The following is an 11,954-nucleotide window of genomic DNA, read 5'->3' as shown; positions in this document are numbered from 1 at the left end:
TTGGGCTGCATGACTGAGGCAGTGTATTCCTAATTACATCATGGAAGACAGATTTGCATCTTCTTCCCATGTTTTTTTGTTTGTAACATTTACTGTACAGTTAAAATTTGTGATGGTTCCTTTCCAGTGTTGGACTGTGATAACTTGCATCTACTATCGGCCCAACTTCTACGGGAGATATCATAGTATCTACTCTCTACTAGGGTTGAGCCGATCTTGACTTTTCAGGATCGATTTTGATATCCGATTTCCGATCATTTTTCATTCAAAACCGATCTTGATTCCAATTCCGATCCCAATGCAAGTCAATGGGATTTTTTTACTAATCGGAGATTGGATTTTAAAAACAATCCTATTCACCATACAGCATGGAATCTAACAAGTGAACACTTTAATTGTTAGAATCCACGCTGTGTAGTGAATCACTAAGTAGCCAGAGGATTTTTTTTTAATCCTCTGGCTACTTAGTCCCCCCTGGTGTCCACTTACCTGCAGAGATGGCTGCTCCGGTGCCCGGGGTTCTTGTTCTTCTTCGCCTCGCTGCCCCTGCCTCCCAGATTAGGAGAGTGTGGGCGGGTACTGGGAGGGGAGACGTCACATCTCCCGCCCACACTCTCCTAAGCCACAAGCCCCGCCTTCTTCTTAGCTCTTTAAACACTAACTTGGGAGGCAGGGGCAGCGAGGCGAAGAAGAACGAGAACACCGGGCACCGGAGCAGCCATCTCTGCAGGTAAGTGGACACCAGGGGGGACTAAGTAGCCAGAGGATTAAAAAAAAATCCTCTGGCTACTTAGCGATTCACTACACAGCGTGGATTCTAACAATTAAAGTGTTAGCTAGTCTCCCATTAGAATGAATGGATGCAGCCAGCATGCAGGGGGTTAAGGCTGTGTGCCGGCTGCTTCCATTCATTCCTATGGAACCGCAGCGGAGCCTTCACACTGAGTATACACTCCGCTCAGAATGAACACAGCGTATACTCAGTGTGAAGGCTAACATTGTTAGCTTTTCCCACAATGCTTGGCCAGTAGCAAAGCATTGTGGGAAATAATCACCGATCTCGATCCCACCTAAAAAGATCGTGTTCGGAATTCCAATCGCGATCGTGAAATTTTCTTGATCGCCGATCGGAATCCGATCTTTTCCGAACACGATCGCTCAACCCTACTCTCTACCCACCAGCTTAGAATTAGCGAGAAAGCCTGCAGAGGGGAAAACTGCTGAAAAATACAGAACACAAGTCATATTATTGCCACAGAAACCAAGATGGCAGCCTATCCCGAAAAGTCATCCATAAAGTTAAGCCTGCCTGTAAACCACATTAACAAAATACATTATTTCCTAAAAACCGCATCGTCCTCTTCTGTATTGTGTGAATAACTTTTGGCCACTGCAAATTATTGGATTGACCAAATTGCTGCAGGATCGGCACATGTGAATGGTAAGCACATTCAGTGTATTTGGCTATTTTAGTCCAGCTGATCATTCTTCTTTGTTAGTTGTATTGTCAGCCCCGTGACAGTGATACAAAGTAACATAAGGGGTAATACATACCCTCCTTCCCAAGCTGCCACCGCCATGCCGATGCCTCCCTGCCCCTGCCAGTCTTTCTTCAGAGGTGTCAATGTGTCTCCGCTACAGTCACTGATTAGTTGTAATGGTCACATTTTGGTAAACAGGACAGATGGGAGACCAATGAAGTGTCAGCACAGGAACATTCGGCAACTGGTTAAACTTTGGTTATTTTGTATCACTTTTATCTGCAAAAAATTTCATGGGGCTGCAAAATCCCTGTAATAACCCGCAACAATATCCAATTCTCGAGCACAATAACACTGTCACTTTCCCACTGGCTGGTGACAGTAAGAACACATCAAATGCAATAAAACAAAAGGAAGAAGAATCTGTATAAAGATTATAAAGATCACAGAGACGATGCTAAATCCGTGGGCAGAGAAATCAGACAGGGCCCTCGGGGACGCTTGTCACGGCCGGCCTTTACAAGTCTTCCTCCACCCTGTTATAAACGTCTTCCTCTTACAACGCTTTACAAGAGACTACACAAGTACATATATAATATTAATCACTAGATAAGACGCGATGATGCTTTATATAGAGAGGGTCACATGTCCTGCCAGGGCTGCATTCTCAGAGGCACCTGTGGATGGCGCAGTAACTTAGCTGGGCACAGAAGATGGACCAAAGTGATGGAACAGACAATGCCACAGCCATTTATACAAAGCTACATAGTAGATGAAGCTGGATGAGGACACAAGGCCATCAAGTCCAATCTACACAGCTCTGACACACATACATTGTGTCTATAACAGGACCAGGACTATGACAGCATGGGGTTCATGGCTGACACATCCTGTCATAGTCCTGGTCATGTAATAGACATATAGGACGTGTATCAGAATTGATACAGAAATGATACTTTGTTACACTAGCCTCTGCCTGTGACTTGTCTGCATGTTGTTGGCGTTGATGATCCGCCTATATTGCTGCTCTGGCATTTCGGTATCTCTTAAGCTGTCCTGATGCTGAACTTATTCCTGATGCTGTGCCTGTGATTGTACCGGCATTTTAGCAGCTCGCTGAGACGTCATATAATGAGCGTGTTGTTGGCGTTGATAATCAGCCTGCTCCAGCGTTTCGGCAGTTCTCAAGCTGGCCTGCCGCTGAACTCAATCCTCGCACCGTGCCTGTGATTGTTCCAGTATCTCAGCAGCTCACTAGGACGTCATATAATGAGCGTGTTGTTGGCACCGATGATACCCCTCAGCTCGGCTTCAGAACTCTGTTGACCTCTGGCTACCTTCATAGCTCTTGTTGTTTTAGAATTTTGTGACAAATTGTTTAAAAGTAGCAAACTGCCAATTTGGATTAAAGGTGTTTGCCCATGTCAGTTTCTTAGCACTGCCTGCAGCAGATCAGATAATATGCAGATGCATGTACGCAATGGGCTGAGGGTTAGCTGAGTGTTTACATAGAGAGATAACAGATAATAATATGAAGTCATGTCATTTACCAGGATAAAAAAGTAGCCTATGTTTTAATCAAGGTTACAAACTATCTATGTGCCAAATTTCTTCTAAATCTGTTCAGCCATTTTTGCGTGATTGAGGAACAAACATCCAAACACACAAACGTTCCCATTTATAATGTTAGTAGGATTCTTTGCTGATGTCATAGTATCACTTTAAAGCTGGTTGCGATTTGAGACTCAATGAAATTGTGGCTTAGGTTCAGTGATGTTTTTCACAAACCCTGGAAAATACCAGTCTATGGAATACTAAACCATGCACAGGCTAGTAAGTGAAGTATTCAGCAAATACTATTGTTCTATGTGTGATATAGATGATACCGCGCATGCACTCAATCATATTGCAACCTCGGAATTTTCTGCAACTGTCATACTAAGGTATGTAAAGTTTCGTTTGCTTTTTTTAACATTCACATGGAATAAAGAGAACAAGCAATCATGGCATGCTTCATTGGATGTGACAAAACAGACGTATTCTCCAGACGTATCTCCTCTAGGGGATAATAGCTGTATAATAAGGTGTCATATGAAGGCGTCATACAGCGGCACACAAAGTGCACACAGCGGGCTATGAAGCACCAGGGATTCTTTATGCAGTTGTATAGGCTTCGTGCACATAAGAGACCTAATATATAAAAGTCATCCCAATATATTATCTGCATTGTATGTAATGCAACAGTGTATTCAAGTCATAGACGTCGTATCTGCAGTAACTTCATTGGCTGCTACAGTAGAGATGAGTGAGCCGGGTCATCATGAGCCGGATTTGGGATGAATTTTGGTCAAATTTCAAACTTTTGTGGCTTGTATTATAATCTGGGGTCTGAATAGATCTAATAATAGGGGTTGATATAAAATAATACACAATCTCCTTCCTCACCCCTCCTGGTCCCGTTCATGGCGTCTAGTGTTCTTCTCTGGGTGACTTCCATCCTGGGTTATGTCACTGGCTCCACGTTCACCATTGAGGGCCGTGATTGATAAAAATTTAACTCAGGTCCTTCCACCAGGATTTGTATACAAGGCTCCAGCAGAGAGGAGGCGTCCGTATACACGAACCACCATTGCAGTCAAACATTGGATTCCAGCAGCGTCCCCTGAAGATCTGCTGATGGCTAAAAATGAGTATTGGCAGCTTGGGCACTAGAAAAGATTGCAAGAAATAATGCACAAGATAGTTTACCTCTCTATTTCGCAATATCATACTGTTCCCTGTGGTCAGCCATTGATTGAATACATTGATTTCATGCGGCTGGATAACATATACTTCTAAGATGTGTAAATGCTATTGGTGAACAAATACTTTACACCGATCACAATGAGATTGAACACAGGGAACCAGGGTGTAGCAATGATGGATAAAAGTAACCCTTAAGTACTATCACGGTGTCTATCATACACATTGGAACTGGAAACCAACAAATGGAAATGGAAATCTGCACTCTCTGGTCCACAGACGGCAAAGAGGTGGACACGTCGATCCAGGGTTGATATACTGACTGCTAGATTGGATTTTTTTCCCCTAAAATGGTGCAATTGGCAGGGGCCTCATGGGGTTTTTTGCCAACACTGTAGGGATTGTAGGGTTATAGGTTGGACTCGATGGACTGATCTCTTCATCCAACCTCATCTACTATGTAACTATTGGATGAGCAGAATATACTGCACAACGCGTTTCAAGCTCTTCCTCCAGTGCACAATTTCATGCCAGGTGAGGTCAGGTGCGTCCTGTGCCAGCCGGGGTCTTGCTTAAGACTGACATACAGAACGCCTAGGCAGCCACAGGTGGAGATTCCTGTTTCGGTGCACAGACTGCAGACTAATTTATGACAAGGTGCGATTCTCATTGTACCCTTTGGCGGGGCCGTATTCTTAGAAGTCAGATATTTCTGGAAATCTTATTGCTGCACATGGGGTCTGATCTGGTGAAGGCAGTGAAGTGTGAAGAATACAACTGAAATAAAACTAATGAGATAATATATAACACAGGGGATGTATCAGCAGAATTTCTGCTCCATTTAATGCTATTATAGTAAAAAGGACTTCCTTCAAAAACAAATGTCTTAGCGATTCCTCCTCTTGCACACTATGTTGTACCTTGGCATTGTAGGTGGCAGCAAACATGGAGGATTTCGCTAGGAGCTTATTCTCACTTCACACGGAGCAGCAGACACCAGATAAACACTTGTAAAAGTGCGAGACTTGGAAGTAACACCATATTTACAATTGCCATCCCGGCTTTCATTCATGTGTTCTGATAGTGAGCAACATTCCCGAACACCGAGACCCGCACCACGGACTTCACTCCACACTCTGCAGAGATATATCCAACAATAAGCTCCGCCTACGGTAATATTACTAAAAGAAACATAGACATTGTATTAATGAATATGGGGAAGAACGCAGACAGGCTGCTATATAAGTAAAGTATAGCAGCCCTAATGTTCCTTCCTATACAGAGAGAATATAGTGACCCTAACTCATGCACTAGAAAGGGTTAATTGCAGTCATAACTTGACCACATCAAAACCTAAGTGCAGGAGTGACGGTCAAAAACCCAGGCATGACATACAGATAAGTTATGTCTAGGATTCGCCCCTTCTAGTGCAGGGACTCCTTCTGCTCTGAAGGAGTCCCTGCATTGTAGATAACCTCTTTATTCAGTAATGAGCATCAGTTTGGTGCTAGTGATCATTGCAGGGTTGGAGAGTGAGCAGTGCACAATGTTTATACATACAGCTCACTCCCTGGACATGAAAGGGTGCAGCAGTAGGATGTGGGGCCCTTCTATTTATAGTGCAGGAGGAGTGGGAATATATTTATCACAGGGACACTACTGTATGTTATAACTAGAGGTGAGCGAGTATTATTCAAAACGGCAGTTTCGAATAGCACGCTCCCATAGGAATGAATGGACGCAGCCGCCACTGGCGTCCTGCCGCTTAACCCCCTGCCACTTAACCCCCCATTCATTCCTATGGGAGCGTGCTATTCGAAACTGCCATTTCAAATAATACTCGCTCATCTCTAGTTATAACTAAAGTGTCCCTGTGCTATGTAACCAGAGCCAAGTGATTTACACAGATTCACACTCTGCGTACACCCAAGCAGCCCCCCTCCCCCACACATGCTGCAACACCCCAGGGACACCACACACACTGGAAATGCAACACTTTCCAGGGACCCCTCCATCAACACCAGATGACAACTCCCCAGGGACCTGTCCTGACCCCTTTCCCCCACAATTCAGAGGCGGCAGCTTCTCATGGATCCCCCATATGCACATAGGTGGCAGCCTGCCCAGGGACAGTCACAGCCACTGGGGGCGGGGCTGAGGTCAGTGTACACACAGGGGGCGGGGCTGAGGTCAGTGTACACACAGGGGGCGGGGCTGAGGACAGTGCACACACACAGGGGGCGGGGCTGATGTCAGTGTACACACAGGGGGCGGGGCTAAGGTCAGTGCACACACAGGGGGCGGGACTGAGGACAGTGCACACACACAGGGGGCGGGGCTGAGGTCAGTGTACACACAGGGGGCGGGGCTGAGGTCAGTGTACACACAGGGGGCGGGGCTGAGGACAGTGCACACACACAGGGGGCGGGGCTAAGGTCAGTGTACACACAGGGGGCGGGACTGAGGACAGTGCACACACACAGGGGGCGGGGCTGAGGTCAGTGTACACACAGGGGGTGGGACTGAGGACAGTGCACACACAGGGGGTGGAGCTGAGGACATTGTACACACAGGGGGTGGAGCTGAGGACATTGTACACACAGGGGGTGGAGCTGAGGACATTGTACACACAGGGGGTGGGACTGAGGACAGTGTAAACACAGGGGGCGGGGCTGAGGATAGTGCCTGCCTCCTCTACACTGAAGGAGAATTAGATTAGCCCTGTGCTCTCTGCATTCTATAGCAGGGGATATTTGAGGGGCAGACCAGAGACCCTATGGACATGGTGGTGCAGGGGCAGTAGTCATCCAGCGGTGGTAGTGCAGGGGCAGCAGTCATCCAGCGGTGGCAGTGCAGGGGCAGCAGTCATTTGGCAGGGGCAGCAGTCATCCAGCGGTGGTAGTGCAGGGGCAGCAGTCATCCAGTGGTGGCAGTGCAGGGGCAGCAGTCATCCAGTGGTGGCAGTGCAGGGGCAGCAGTCATCCAGTGGTGGCAGTGCAGGGGGCAGCAGTCATCTGGCAATGGTAATGCAGGGGCAGCAGTCATCCAGTGGTGGCAGTGCAGGGGCAGCAGTCATCCAGTGGTGGCAGTGCAGGGGCAGCAGTCATCCAGTGGTGGCAGTGCAGGGGGCAGCAGTCATCTGGCAATGGTAATGCAGGGGCAGCAGTCATCCAGCGGTGGTAGTGCAGGGGCAGCAGTCATCCAGCGGTGGCAGTGCAGGGGCAGCAGACATCCAGTGGTGGTAGTGCAGGAGCAGCAGTCATCCAGTGGTGGCAGTGCAGGGGGCAGCAGTCATCTGGCAATGGTAGTGCAGGGGCAGCAGTCATCCAGCGGTGGTAGTGCAGGAGCAGCAGTCATCCAGTGGTGGCAGTGCAGGGGGCAGCAGTCATCTGGCAATGGTAGTGCAGGGGCAGCAGTCATCCAGCGGTGGTAGTGCAGGGGCAGCAGTCATCCAGCGGTGGCAGTGCAGGGGCAGCAGTCATCCAGTGGTGGCAGTGCAGGGGCAGCAGTCATCCAGTGGTGGTAGTGCAGGGGGCAGCAGTCATCTGGCAATGGTAGTGCAGGGGCAGCAGTCATCCAGCGGTGGTAGTGCAGGGGCAGCAGTCATCCAGCAGTGGCAGTGCAGGGGCAGCAGTCATCCAGCGGTGGTAGTGCAGGGGCAGCAGTCATCCAGCAGTGGCAGTGCAGGGGCAGCAGTCATCCAGTGGTGGCAGTGCAGGGGCAGCAGTCATCCAGCAGTGGCAGTGCAGGGGCAGCAGTCATCCAGTGGTGGTAGTGCAGGGGGCAGCAGTCATCTGGCAATGGTAATGCAGGGGCAGCAGTCATCCAGCGGTGGTAGTGCAGGGGCAGCAGTCATCCAGTGGTGGCAGTGCAGGGGGCAGCAGTCATCCAGTGGTGGCAGTGCAGGGGGCAGCAGTCATCCAGTGGTGGCAGTGCAGGGGCAGCAGTCATCTGGCAATGGTAATGCAGGGGCAGCAGTCATCCAGCGGTGGTAGTGCAGGGGCAGCAGTCATCCAGCAGTGGCAGTGCAGGGGCAGCAGTCATCCAGCGGTGGTAGTGCAGGGGCAGCAGTCATCTGGCAATGGTAATGCAGGGGCAGCAGTCATCCAGCGGTGGTAGTGCAGGGGCAGCAGTCATCCAGCGGTGGTAGTGGCAGGGTTAAGGACAGCTGTTCTCCTCCTCCTCCTCTTCCTCCTCCTCCTCCTCCTCCTCACACTGCCTGCCTGTCAGCACAGCCTATGTGCGCTGTCCGCACTGCAGACTGAGGGAGCAGCAGCCTTGTCTGTGTCTCCTGCCTGGGGCAGCTCGATCTGCTCAGCCCGCACCTCCATGGCTCCATCAGGTAGGAGGACATGGCTGTGCCCTGCTGTAGTGCTGGGGGATTCACCACCCATCTGCCAGCTATCACCCATCATGGGGCTGCTAGGGGCGATGGATGGATGCAGGACTGAGCCAGCTGCACCTGTAGGGTACACAGCATCCCATCGGGTGGGTCCTGGGCATGCACAGGGATGAGGATGTTGCTGATGCTGGAGAAATGCACCAGGAGGGGATGGGTTGGGGAGATCAAGGGGGGAGGGGGTGTAATGAGGCAGTGACACCTTGTTTACACCCTGATCACTGCACACGGCCCACACACTGCCCACCCTGGGGTGCCATTAACTGTTTGCAGGCTGTGCTATTACTCTGATTATTGCATGGATTATACAGCCATCCATAGTGATCTGTATCATTCATTCATTGCCTTGATGACTAGTGGGCTGCTCTCTACCTGTTGCCTTATTCATAATCACATGGGCTACGTGTATTAACCCCATCCTAGCTGGACACTCTCATCTCATTGCCCACATTTTATTGATCCGCTCTTGAGTATTTCCCCTTTCCTACCTGTGTATATTATACATTGCATTTCATCTGTGTATTACATCTAGGAGTATAGCATGTCACACAATTAAAGGGGAATTCCATGTTATCAATAAATGGTCTTATGTCTTGGATTTTACCTTGTAAAAATGAATGAAGATCTTTCCCATAATTGAGGTTGATCCTGGTGATCAGGGAAATGCAAGGACCCATTTAACACTATGAGATTTCCATAATGCTGACAGTGTCAGATGAGAAATGTCATTGATCTTCGAGGCTCTGGCGGCTACAACAGGTCCTGCTCTCATTAGGAAAATGGTGGGGTTTCAAGAATTGGGAACCCCAGGAATTTTCTGCTGGGAATCCTCGGATCTGTCATTTACATGGATGATACTTTGACATGTACCAGTTACCTAAACATTGCTGTAGATAAAGTACTGCCCCTTAAATGGGGTCACTATAGATGCAGGTCTCCAGCCTGGGCCCCTCATATATGTCAGGAATAGGGGTCCCCTGACCCCTGTCTTGTAGTTGCATGTGTGAAATCCAAAAAGAGACCTTGCTTCATTGCACCTGTGGCACAGGCTCGGGGAACCCTCATTGTCAGAGCCATAAACAGATAGGAATGCCCCTTTCATGACAATGGTGTTCTCTCATGGCCGTGACATGGCAGGTGTTGACTTGGCCTCCAAATTCCAAAGATCTCAATCCAACTGAGCGCTTGTGCAAAATCTATGCAGGCCTAGCCTCACAATTTACAGGATTTCAAGGATCTGAAGTGGTGTCAGATACTACAGAACTACAGGACGCCTTCAGATGTTTTGTGGACTTAATGCCTTGGTGTGTCGGAGATTTTAGGCAAGCATGAGGGGAACCTAAACAATATTAGGATGTAATATTATAGAAGAGCTTACACAATAAAATGGAATTGCCCTTTAAGAATTTGTATGTAATATATTACTGCTGACCAAAATTTACTAACAATTACTCATTTCATGATGACAGGTAACTGAGGATTTAAGGGGGTTGTCAGAATCTGATTGGTGAGGGTCTGACACTCTCGGACCCCCCGCTATAGAGTCACGCACTGTAGTGGTGCTGTCGGAGAAATGCGAGTCACTTAAATATGAGCAGAGCTGCTTATATACGTTATATCCAGCTTCCGGCAGCCGGAACAGCTGATCAGTGCGGGGTCCAGGTGTGGGACTCTCACAGATCAGATACTGATTAGTCAAGGGATAGTCGCGGCATTCCGTGATGGATTAGACCCAAATGAATGGGTTGGAGCCTCGCGCCGCGGACGAATCCATGGCAAGATGGGGCAGCTCGCTTCTTTTTTCTGCTACTAGCCATGTCCCGTGGGTCCCTGGCTTTAAGCTAAGTTGGTAAAGGGGTCTCCTTGACTGTCCCAAAATGTTGCTACAAAGTAACCCAGCTAGATGGTCTATACTCACATGGATAGTCTGAAGATTTATCCTCCAGCATCAGCCACTCTGATAAGTTTGGCACATTTTCTAAACGCCTGTCTAAGTTTACACTGTAACTATTAGTCAATGTGGGCTGCTGTCTAAGGCAACCATTCATCACATGGTGTCAGAGTCTGTAGCAAACAATAATCCATAGACCCCTCCATAGGAATTTCCATATTTTTGCTTAGAGAACATAATCACCCAAGACTCCTGATACAATGTTATAAAAAGTTTCTCTTTGATGTCTCTTCATCTCATATATGTTACAAGAGGTCGACTTACCTTTAGCCTCATTACCAAAACCAAGATGTGGTGCCATTACAGACACTGGACGGGTGCAATATACTATAGGGCTCACCCTAATGCAGCTGCTTATTGGCCTGTGGGGTAACAAAATGATTCCTAGGTTTTCTGGCTGCAGTCCCAGTCCCTTGCATTTGAGGCCTGCAGTAAGTGGAGCAATGATAAATTCCCATCATCTCAATGTACAAATAACATGTATATGGCTACAGTGTGACATAATGACTTGTAAGCGGCTCGACTCATGTAGCCTTTACATCACAGATCAGGAGCCCCGAGGCGCGGGATGACAGGCCTGGAGTATCCGTCACATAATAAGAAGTCATCTCCTTATAGAGTTGTGTAAATCTTTATGGTCGAGCATCTGTTAGGAGTCACAGACACAGATGTGCGGGGAGTTCGGCCATTTATCCTTTCAGTGTTATACAGTCTCTTAATACGTGTATCTGTTTCTTACCAAATGTCTAGGTAATAATATCCATTTATATCTGCTTACATTTGTATTACACTGTGCATGCTTGGGTGAGGTTCACGCTTGCACCGCTCTCAGTCGTTGGGGTCCGCGGGGGTGCAGAGGGTGCGGTGTGTCTTCATAATATGAGGAATCCTGTCCTTTAGACAATATATTATAGTTGGGGTCCTAGGAGAGGTTTTGCATTGGGGCCCTGGAGGTCCTCTTAGCAGACAGTACCCCTTGTATAAACCCTACGCACAGCACCCTGATATACCTGCCCTCTACATGCTGCAGAGTTGTTGGACTTTCAGCAATTAGTGAGAGTCTCAGCACCCTGATCCCTATGGCATGTTACTACCAAATTTTTATTAAATATTGAATACACTTTAACTGTAGCAGACACATGTTCCATAACAATGCATCCATGTGCACCATACATATATATATATATATATATATATATATATATATATATATATATATACATACATACTGTATATGTACTAGAACGTACTTGCATCCACTTGCTGCTGCCTGTTTTCCCTGACTTATCAATGATCCCGGGGTGCAATGATTGTAGCCTGAAATCTGCGGCACCGTCTTGAGATGTGTCTGTCAATGCTCGGAGAGATTACTGGATTTTTA

The 11,954-nt window shown here is 47.8% G+C and overlaps 1 protein-coding gene across 1 annotated transcript in view; it reads left to right on the top strand.

Moving 5' to 3' along the window:
• Nucleotides 1–8,452: 8,452 nt before the first annotated feature.
• LOC142185122 (actin-binding protein WASF3-like) overlaps nt 8,453–11,954 on the top strand; it is a 38,499-nt gene continuing 34,997 nt past the window's right edge. The window contains exon 1 of the mRNA XM_075260378.1: nt 8,453–8,565. The gene's annotated coding sequence lies outside the window, so the exon portion shown is untranslated. The remainder of the gene's footprint in view (nt 8,566–11,954) is intronic.

The sequence above is a fragment of the Leptodactylus fuscus genome, chromosome 11 (assembly GCF_031893055.1).
Source record: "Leptodactylus fuscus isolate aLepFus1 chromosome 11, aLepFus1.hap2, whole genome shotgun sequence".
In the NCBI taxonomy this organism is placed as follows: Eukaryota; Metazoa; Chordata; class Amphibia; order Anura; family Leptodactylidae; genus Leptodactylus; species Leptodactylus fuscus.
This window is presented reverse-complemented; position numbering and strand designations above follow the sequence as displayed.